General features: G+C 40.9%; 1 non-coding gene across 1 annotated transcript; it reads left to right on the plus strand.

The window, feature by feature from the left end:
• Positions 1-7,483: 7,483 nt before the first annotated feature.
• On the plus strand, positions 7,484-7,587 carry LOC130971391 (small nucleolar RNA R71). Its single transcript, XR_009082613.1, has one exon. It is a non-coding gene; the product is annotated as a small nucleolar RNA R71 (small nucleolar RNA).
• The last annotated feature ends 253 nt before the right edge of the window (positions 7,588-7,840 follow it).

The following is a 7,840-nucleotide window of genomic DNA, read 5'->3' on the forward strand; positions in this document are numbered from 1 at the left end:
CCTCCAACGGTACCAAGTTGACTTTGAAGCGTATGAAACATGTTCCAGATATTCGGTTGAACTTACTTTCTGTTGGTAAGTTGTGTGATGAAGACTTGGATAGCTCATTTTCTCGTGAAAGTTGGAAGCTCACCAAGGGTTCCATGGTTGTTGCTAGAGGTACAAGACACTCTACTCTTTATTTAACTCAAGCAAAGATTGTGAAAGATGTTGTTAATGCTGCTGAGTTTGTTGATGAAACTAATTTATGGCATAAGAGATTATGTCATATGAGTGAGAAGGGTATGAATATTTTATCCAAGAGGAATCTTTTATCTGGTTGTAAGGTTACTTTGCAAAAGTGCAACCATTACTTTGTTGGGAAATAAAACAGGGTTTCTTTTAAGAGCCATCCACCTTCAAGGAAGCCGGAGATACTTGACTTGGTGCATTCTGATGTATGTGGGTCGATGAAGACAAGAACACTTGGAGGGTCTATCTATTTTGTAACCTTTATTGATGATCATTCTAGAAAATTATGGGTTTACACTTTGAAGACCAAAGATCAAGTTTTGAATGTGTTCAAGCAATTTCAAACTTCTGTTGAAAGAGAAACTGGGAAGAAGTTGAAATGCATTCGTACTGACAATGGTGGTGAGTACTCAGGTCCATTTGATACTTATTGTAAAGAGCATGGTATAAGACATCAGAAGACTCCTCCGAAGACTCCTCAGTTGAATGGCTTGGCTGAAAGGATGAACAGAACATTGGTTGAAAGAGTTAGGTGCTTGTTGTCACAATCTGGATTGGCAAAATCCTTTTGGGGTGAAGCTTTGAGCACTGTTGTTCATGTCTTGAACCGAACACCATGTGTTCCCTTGCAATTTGAAGTGTCAGAGAAGGTATGGTCAGGTAAAGATGTTTCTTATGATCATTTAGGAGTCTTTGGATGTAAAGCTTTTGTTCATATTCCCAAAGATGAGAGATATAAGCTTGATGTAAAGATTAGGCAGTGTATTTTTATTGGCTATGGCATGGATGAGTTTGGTTACAGGTTTTATGATCCTGTTAACAAGAAGGTGATTCGGAGTAGAGATGTTGTCTTTGTTGAAAACCAAACATTGAAGGATGTTGATCATGCGGAGAAGCCAATGGTTCAGCCTAGTGATGATTTTTCTGACTTGGATATTACTCCCTCTATGCCTATGGTAGAAGATGGTAGCGTTGAAGCTCAAAATAATGAGCATGATACAGGTGCAGGTGAAGATGGAATAATTGATCCGATACTTGATGAAGTTGGTGATGATGATCAAGATGAAGAATCAACTTTGGAAATTCCTGCAAATGCTCTCAGAAGGTCTACAAGAGAGAGGAAGCCTTCATCAAGGTATTCTCCACATGAGTTTGTTTTGTTGACTGATGGGAGAGAACCTGAATGCTTTGGAGAGGCTGTTGAAGATGAAAGCAAAGCTCAATGACTTGAAGCTATGCAAGAAGAAATGAAGTCCTTGCTTGAGAATGATACCTATGAGTTGGTGAAGCTACCGAAGGGTATGCGAGTTTTGAAGAACAAATGGGTATTCAAAATCAAAAATGAAGAACACAATTCTAAGCCTCGGTATAAGGCTAGATTGGTTGTTAGAGGCTTTAGCCAGAGAAAAGGTGTTGATTATGAGGAGATATTTTCTCCTGTTGTAAGGATGTCATCCATTCGTGCTGTGCTTGGATTAGCAACATCTCTTGATTTGGAGATTGAGCAAATGGATGTGAAGACGGCTTTTCTTCATGGTGATTTAGATAAGGAGATCTACATGGAGCAACCGGAGGGGTTTGTTGTTAAAGGAAAGGAAGATTTTGTGTGCAAGCTTAAGAAGAGTCTTTATGGGTTGAAGCAAGCTCCAAGACAGTGGTACAAGAAGTTTGAATCCATTATGGGGAAGCATGGTTACCGTAAGACAACTTCAGATTATTGTGTATTTGTGCAAAAATTTTCTGATGATGATTTTATCATTCTTTTGCTTTATGTAGATGATATTTTGATTGTGGGCAAGAATGCTTTGAAGATTAATGAGTTGAAGAAACAGTTGAGCAAGTTCTTTGCTATGAAGGACTTGGGTCCTGCCAAACAGATTTTGGGCATGACTATTACTCGTTATAGAGATTCCAAGAAGCTTTATTTATCACAGGAGAAGTACATAAAGAAGGTGCTTCAAAGGTTTGGCATGAATGATGCCAAATGTGTTGCTAGTTCTTTTGCTCCTCATTTTAAGTTGAGTGGTGCACGAAATTGTGATCACTACAACTTCGCACAACTAACCAGCAAGTGCACTGGGTCGTCCAAGTAATACCTTACGCGAGTAAGGGTCGATCCCACGGAGATTGTTGGTATGAAGCAAGCTATGGTCACCTTGTAAATCTCAGTCAGGCAGACTCAAATGGGTATAGTGATAAACGAATAAAGCATAAAGATAAAGATAGAGATACTTATGTATATCATTGGTGAGAACTTCAGATAAGCGAATGAAGATGCCTTCCCTTCCGTCTCTCTGCTTTCCTACAGTCTTCATCCAATCCTTCTTACTCCTTTCCATGGCAAGCTCATGTAGGGTTTCACCGTTGTCAATGGCTACCTCCCATCCTCTCAGTGAAAATGTTCCCATGCTCTGTCACAGCATATGGCTAATCAGCTGTCGGTTCTCGGTCAGGCCGGAATAAAATCCATCGATTCTTTTGTGTCTGTCACTAATGCCCCGCCTGCTAGGAGTTTGAAGCACGTCACAGTCATTCAATCATTGGATCCTACTCAGAATACCACAGACAAGGTTTAGACCTTCCGGATTCTCTTGAATGCCGCCATCAGTTCTCGCCTATACCACGAAGATTCCGGTTAAATAATCCAAGAGATATTCACTAGAGCCTCGTATGCTTGTAGAACAAGAGTGGTTGTCAGTCACTTTGTTCATAAGTGAGAATGATGATGAGTGTCATGGATCATCACATTCATCAAGTTGAAGAACAAGTGATATCTTGGACAAAGAACAAGCGGAATTGAATAGAAGAACAATAGTAATTGCATTAATACTCGAGGTACAGCAGAGCTCCACACCTTAATCTATGGTGTGTAGAAACTCCACCGTTGAAAATACATAAGAACAAGGTCTAGGCATGGCCGTGAAGCCAGCCCCCAAATGATCTAAGAACTAGATGTCCGAAGATGAAAATACAATAGTAAAAGGTCCTATATATAGAAAACTAGTAGCCTAGGGTGTACAGAGATGAGTAAATGACATAAAAATCCACTTCCGGGCCCACTTGGTGTGTGCTTGGGCTGAGCAAATGAAGCATTTTCGTGTAGAGACTCCTCTTGGAGTTAAACGCCAGCTTTTATGCCAGTTTGGGCGTTTAACTCCCAATTAGGTGCCAGTTCCGGCGTTTAACGCTGGAATTTCTTGAGGTGACTTTGAACGCCGGTTTGGGCCATCAAATCTTGGGCAAAGTATGGACTATCATATATTGCTGGAAAGCCCAGGATGTCTACTTTCCAACGCCGTTGAGAGCGCGCCAATTGGGCTTCTGTAGCTCCAGAAAATCCACTTCGAGTGCAGGGAGGTCAGAATCCAACAGCATCTGCAGTCCTTTTCAGTCTCTAGATCAGATTTTTGCTCAGGTCCCTCAATTTCAGCCAGAAAATACCTGAAATCACAGAAAAATACAAAAACTCATAGTAAAGTCCAGAAAAGTGAATTTTAACTAAAAACTAATAAAAATATACTAAGAACTCAACTAAAACTACTAAAAACATACTAAAAACAATGCCAAAAAGCGTACAAATTATCCGCTCATCACAACACCAAACTTAAATTGTTGCTTGTCCCCAAGCAACTGAAAATCAAATAAGATAAAAAGAAGAGAATATACTATAGACTCCAAATTATCAATGAAACTTAGCTCCAAATTAGATGAGCGGGACTAGTAGCTTTTTGCCTCCAAACAGTTTTGGCATCTCACTTTATCCTCTGAGGTTCAGAATGATTGGCTTCTTTAGGAACTCAGAATCCATATAGTGTTATTGATTCTCTTAGTTAAGTATGATGATTCTTGAACACAGCTACTTTATGAGTCTTGGCCGTGGCCCAAAGCACTCTGTCTTCCAGTATTACCACCGGATACATACATGCCACAGACACATAATTGGGTGAACCTTTTCAGATTGTGACTCAGCTTTGCTAGAGTCCCCAATTAGAGGTGTCCAGGGTTCTTAAGCACACTCTTTTTGCCTTGGATCACAACTTTATTTCTTTCTTTTTCTTTCTTTTTCTTTTTCTCCCCTTTTTTTTCGTTTTTTTTTTCGCTTGCTTCTCTCTTTTTTTTTTTTTGTCTTCACTGCTTTTTCTTGCTTCAAGAATCATTTTTATGATTTTTCAGATCCTCAGTAACATGTCTCCTTTTCCATCATTCTTTCAAGAGCCAACAATTTTAACATTCATGAACAACAAATTCAAAAGACATATGCACTGTTCAAGCATACATTCAGAAAATAAAAAGTATTGTCACCACATCAAACTAATTAAGCTAGTTTTAAAGATGAATTTGAAATCCTGTACTTCTTGTTCTTTTGTGATAAAAACAGTTTTCATTTAAGAAAGGTGATGGATTCATATTCATAGCTTTAAGGCATAGACACTAAGATCCTAATGATCATAAGACACAAACATAGACAAACATAAGCATGAAAATTTCGAAAAACAGAAAAACAAAGAACAAGGAGATTAAAGAACGGGTCCACCTTAGTGATGGCGGCTTGTTCTTCCTCTTGAAGATCCTATGGAGTGCTTGAGCTCCTCAATGTCTCTTCCTTGTCTTTGTTGCTCCTCTCTCATGATTCTTTGATCTTCTCTAATTTCATGGAGGAGAATGGAGTGTTCTTGGTGCTCCACCTTTAGTTGCCCCATGTTGGAACTCAATTCTCCTTGGGAGGTGTTTAGTTGCTCCCAATAGTCTTGTGGAGGAAAGTGCATCCCTTGAGGCATCTCAGGGATCTCTTGTTTGCTCCATCCTTTTCTTAGTGATGGGCTTGAGGTCATGCCTTCTCAGTTGAACCGGCTTTGGATGCCATAAATGGTTATGGAAAAACAAAAAGCAATGCTTTTACCACACCAAACTTAAAAGGTTTGCTCGTCCTCGAGCAAAAGAAGAAAGAAGAGAGTAGAAGAAGAAGAAATGAGGAAGAAGGGAATGGCTTTGTGTTCGGCCAAAGAGGGGGAGAAGTGGTGTTTAGGTGGTGTGAAAATGAAGGAGTGAAGAAGGGTTTATGGGGAAGAGGTGTTGAGGTGATTGGTGAATGGGTGAAGAAGAAAGAGGGTGGTGGGGTTGGTGGGGATCCTGTGGGGTCCACAGATCTTGAGGTGTCAAGGAAAAGTCATCCCTGCACCAAATGGCATGCAAAAACACGTTTTGTGCCAAATCTGGCGTTTAACGCCAGGTTCTTGCCCTTTTCTGGCGTTTAACGCCAGTCTGGTGCCCCTTTCTGGCGTTAAACGCCCAGAATGGTGCCAGACTGGGCGTTAAACGCCCAACTGCTACCCTCACTGGCGTTTAAACGCCAGTGAGTTCTTCCTCCAGGGTGTGCTGTTTTTCTTCCTGTTTTTCATTCTGTTTTTGCTTTTTCAATTGATTTTGTGACTTCTTATGATCATCAACCTACAAAAAACATAAAATAGCAAAGGAAAATAGATTAAATATATCATTGGGTTGCCTCCCAACAAGCGCTTCTTTAATGTCAGTAGCTTGACAGAGGGCTCTCATGGAGCCTCACAGATACTCAGAGCAATGTTGGAACCTCCCAACACCAAACTTAGAGTTTGAATGTGGGGGTTCAACACCAAACTTAGAGTTTGGTTGTGGCCTCCCAACACCAAACTTAGAGTTTGACTGTGGGGGCTCTGTTTGTCTCTGATTTGAGAGAAGCTCTTCATGCTTCTTCTCCATGGTGACAGAGGGATATCCTTGAGCCTTAAACACAAAGGATTCTTCATTCACTTGAATGATCAGTTCACCTCCATCAACATCAATCACAGCCTTTGCTGTGGCTAGGAAGGGTCTGCCAAGGATGATAGATTCATCCATGCACTTCCCAGTCTCTAGGACTATGAAATCAGTAGGGATGTAATGGTCTTCAACTTTTACCAAAACATTCTCTACAAGTCCATAAGCTTGTTTTCTTGAGTTGTCTGCCATCTCTAGTGAGATTCTTGCAGCTTGTACCTCAAAGATCCCTAGCTTCTCCATTACAGAGAGAGGCATGAGGTTTACACTTGACCCTAAGTCACACAGAGCCTTCTTGAAGGTCATGGTGCCTATGGTACAAGGTATGGAAAACTTCCCAGGATCTTGTCTCTTTTGAGGTAATTTCTGCCTAGACAAGTCATCCAGTTCTTTGATGAGCAAAGAAGGTTCACCCTCCCAAGTCTCATTTCCAAACAACTTGTCATTTAGCTTCATGATTGCTCCAAGGTATTTAGCAACTTGCTCTTCAGTGACATACTCATCCTCTTCAGAGGAGGAATACTCATCAGAGCTCATGAAAGGCAGAAGTAAGTCCAATGGAATCTCTATGGTCTCATTTTGAGCCTCAGATTCCCATGGTTCCTCATTGGGGAACGCATTGGAGGCTAGTGCACGCCCATTGAGGCCTTCCTCAGTGGCGTCCACTTCTTCTCTTCCCTCTCTAGATTTGGCCATGGTTATGGCTTTGCACTCTCCTTTTGGATTTTCTTCTGTATTACTTGGGAGAGTACTAGGAGGGAGTTCAGTAACTTTCTTGCTCAGCTGTCCCACTTGTGCCTCCAAATTCCTAATGGAGGACCTTGTTTCAGTCATGAAACTTTGAGTGGTTTTGATTAGATCAGAGACCATGGTTGCTAAGTCAGAGGGGTTCTGTTTAGCATTCTCTGTCTGTTGCTGAGAAGATGATGGAAAAGGCTTGCCATTGCTAAACCTGTTTCTTCCACCATTGTTATTGTTGAAACCTTGTTGAGGTCTCTCTTGATTCTTCCATGAGAAATTTGGGTGATTTCTCCATGAAGAATTATAGGTGTTTCCATAGGGTTCTCCTAGGTAATTCACCTCTTCCATTGAAGGGTTCTCAGGATCATAAGCTTCTTCTTCAGATGAAGCATCCTTAGTACTGCTTGGTGCATTTTACATTCCAGACAGACTTTGAGAAATCAAATTGACTTGTTGAGTCAATATCTTGTTCTGAGCCAAAATGGCATTCAGAGTATCAATCTCAAGAACTCCTTTCTTCTGACTTGTCCCATTGTTCACAGGATTTCTGTCAGAAGTGTACATGAATTGGTTATTTGCAACCATTTCAATGAGCTCTTGAGCCTCTGTAGGCGTCTTCTTCAGATGAAGAGATCCTCCAGCAGAGCTATCCAAAGACATCTTGGATAGTTCAGAGAGACCATCATAGAAAATACCTATGATGCTCCATTCAGAAAGCATGTCAGATGGACATTTTCTGATCAATTGTTTGTATCTTTCCCAAGCCTCATAGAGGGATTCACCATCCTTCTGTCTGAAGGTTTGGACTTCCACTCTAAGCTTACTCAATTTTTGAGGTGGAAAGAACTTTGCCAAGAAGGCATTGACTAGCTTTTCCCAAGAGTCCAGGCTTTCTTTAGGTTGAGAGTCCAACCATATTCTTGCTCTGTCTCTTACAGCAAAAGGGAATAGCATCAGTCTGTAGACCTCAGGGTCAACCCCATTAGTCTTGACTGTGTCACAGATTTGCAAGAACTCAGCTAAAAACTGATGAGGATCTTCCAGTGGAAGTCCATGGAACTTGCAATTCTGTTGC

The sequence above is a fragment of the Arachis stenosperma genome, chromosome 3, assembly GCF_014773155.1.
Source record: "Arachis stenosperma cultivar V10309 chromosome 3, arast.V10309.gnm1.PFL2, whole genome shotgun sequence".
NCBI lineage: Eukaryota > Viridiplantae > Streptophyta > Magnoliopsida > Fabales > Fabaceae > Arachis > Arachis stenosperma.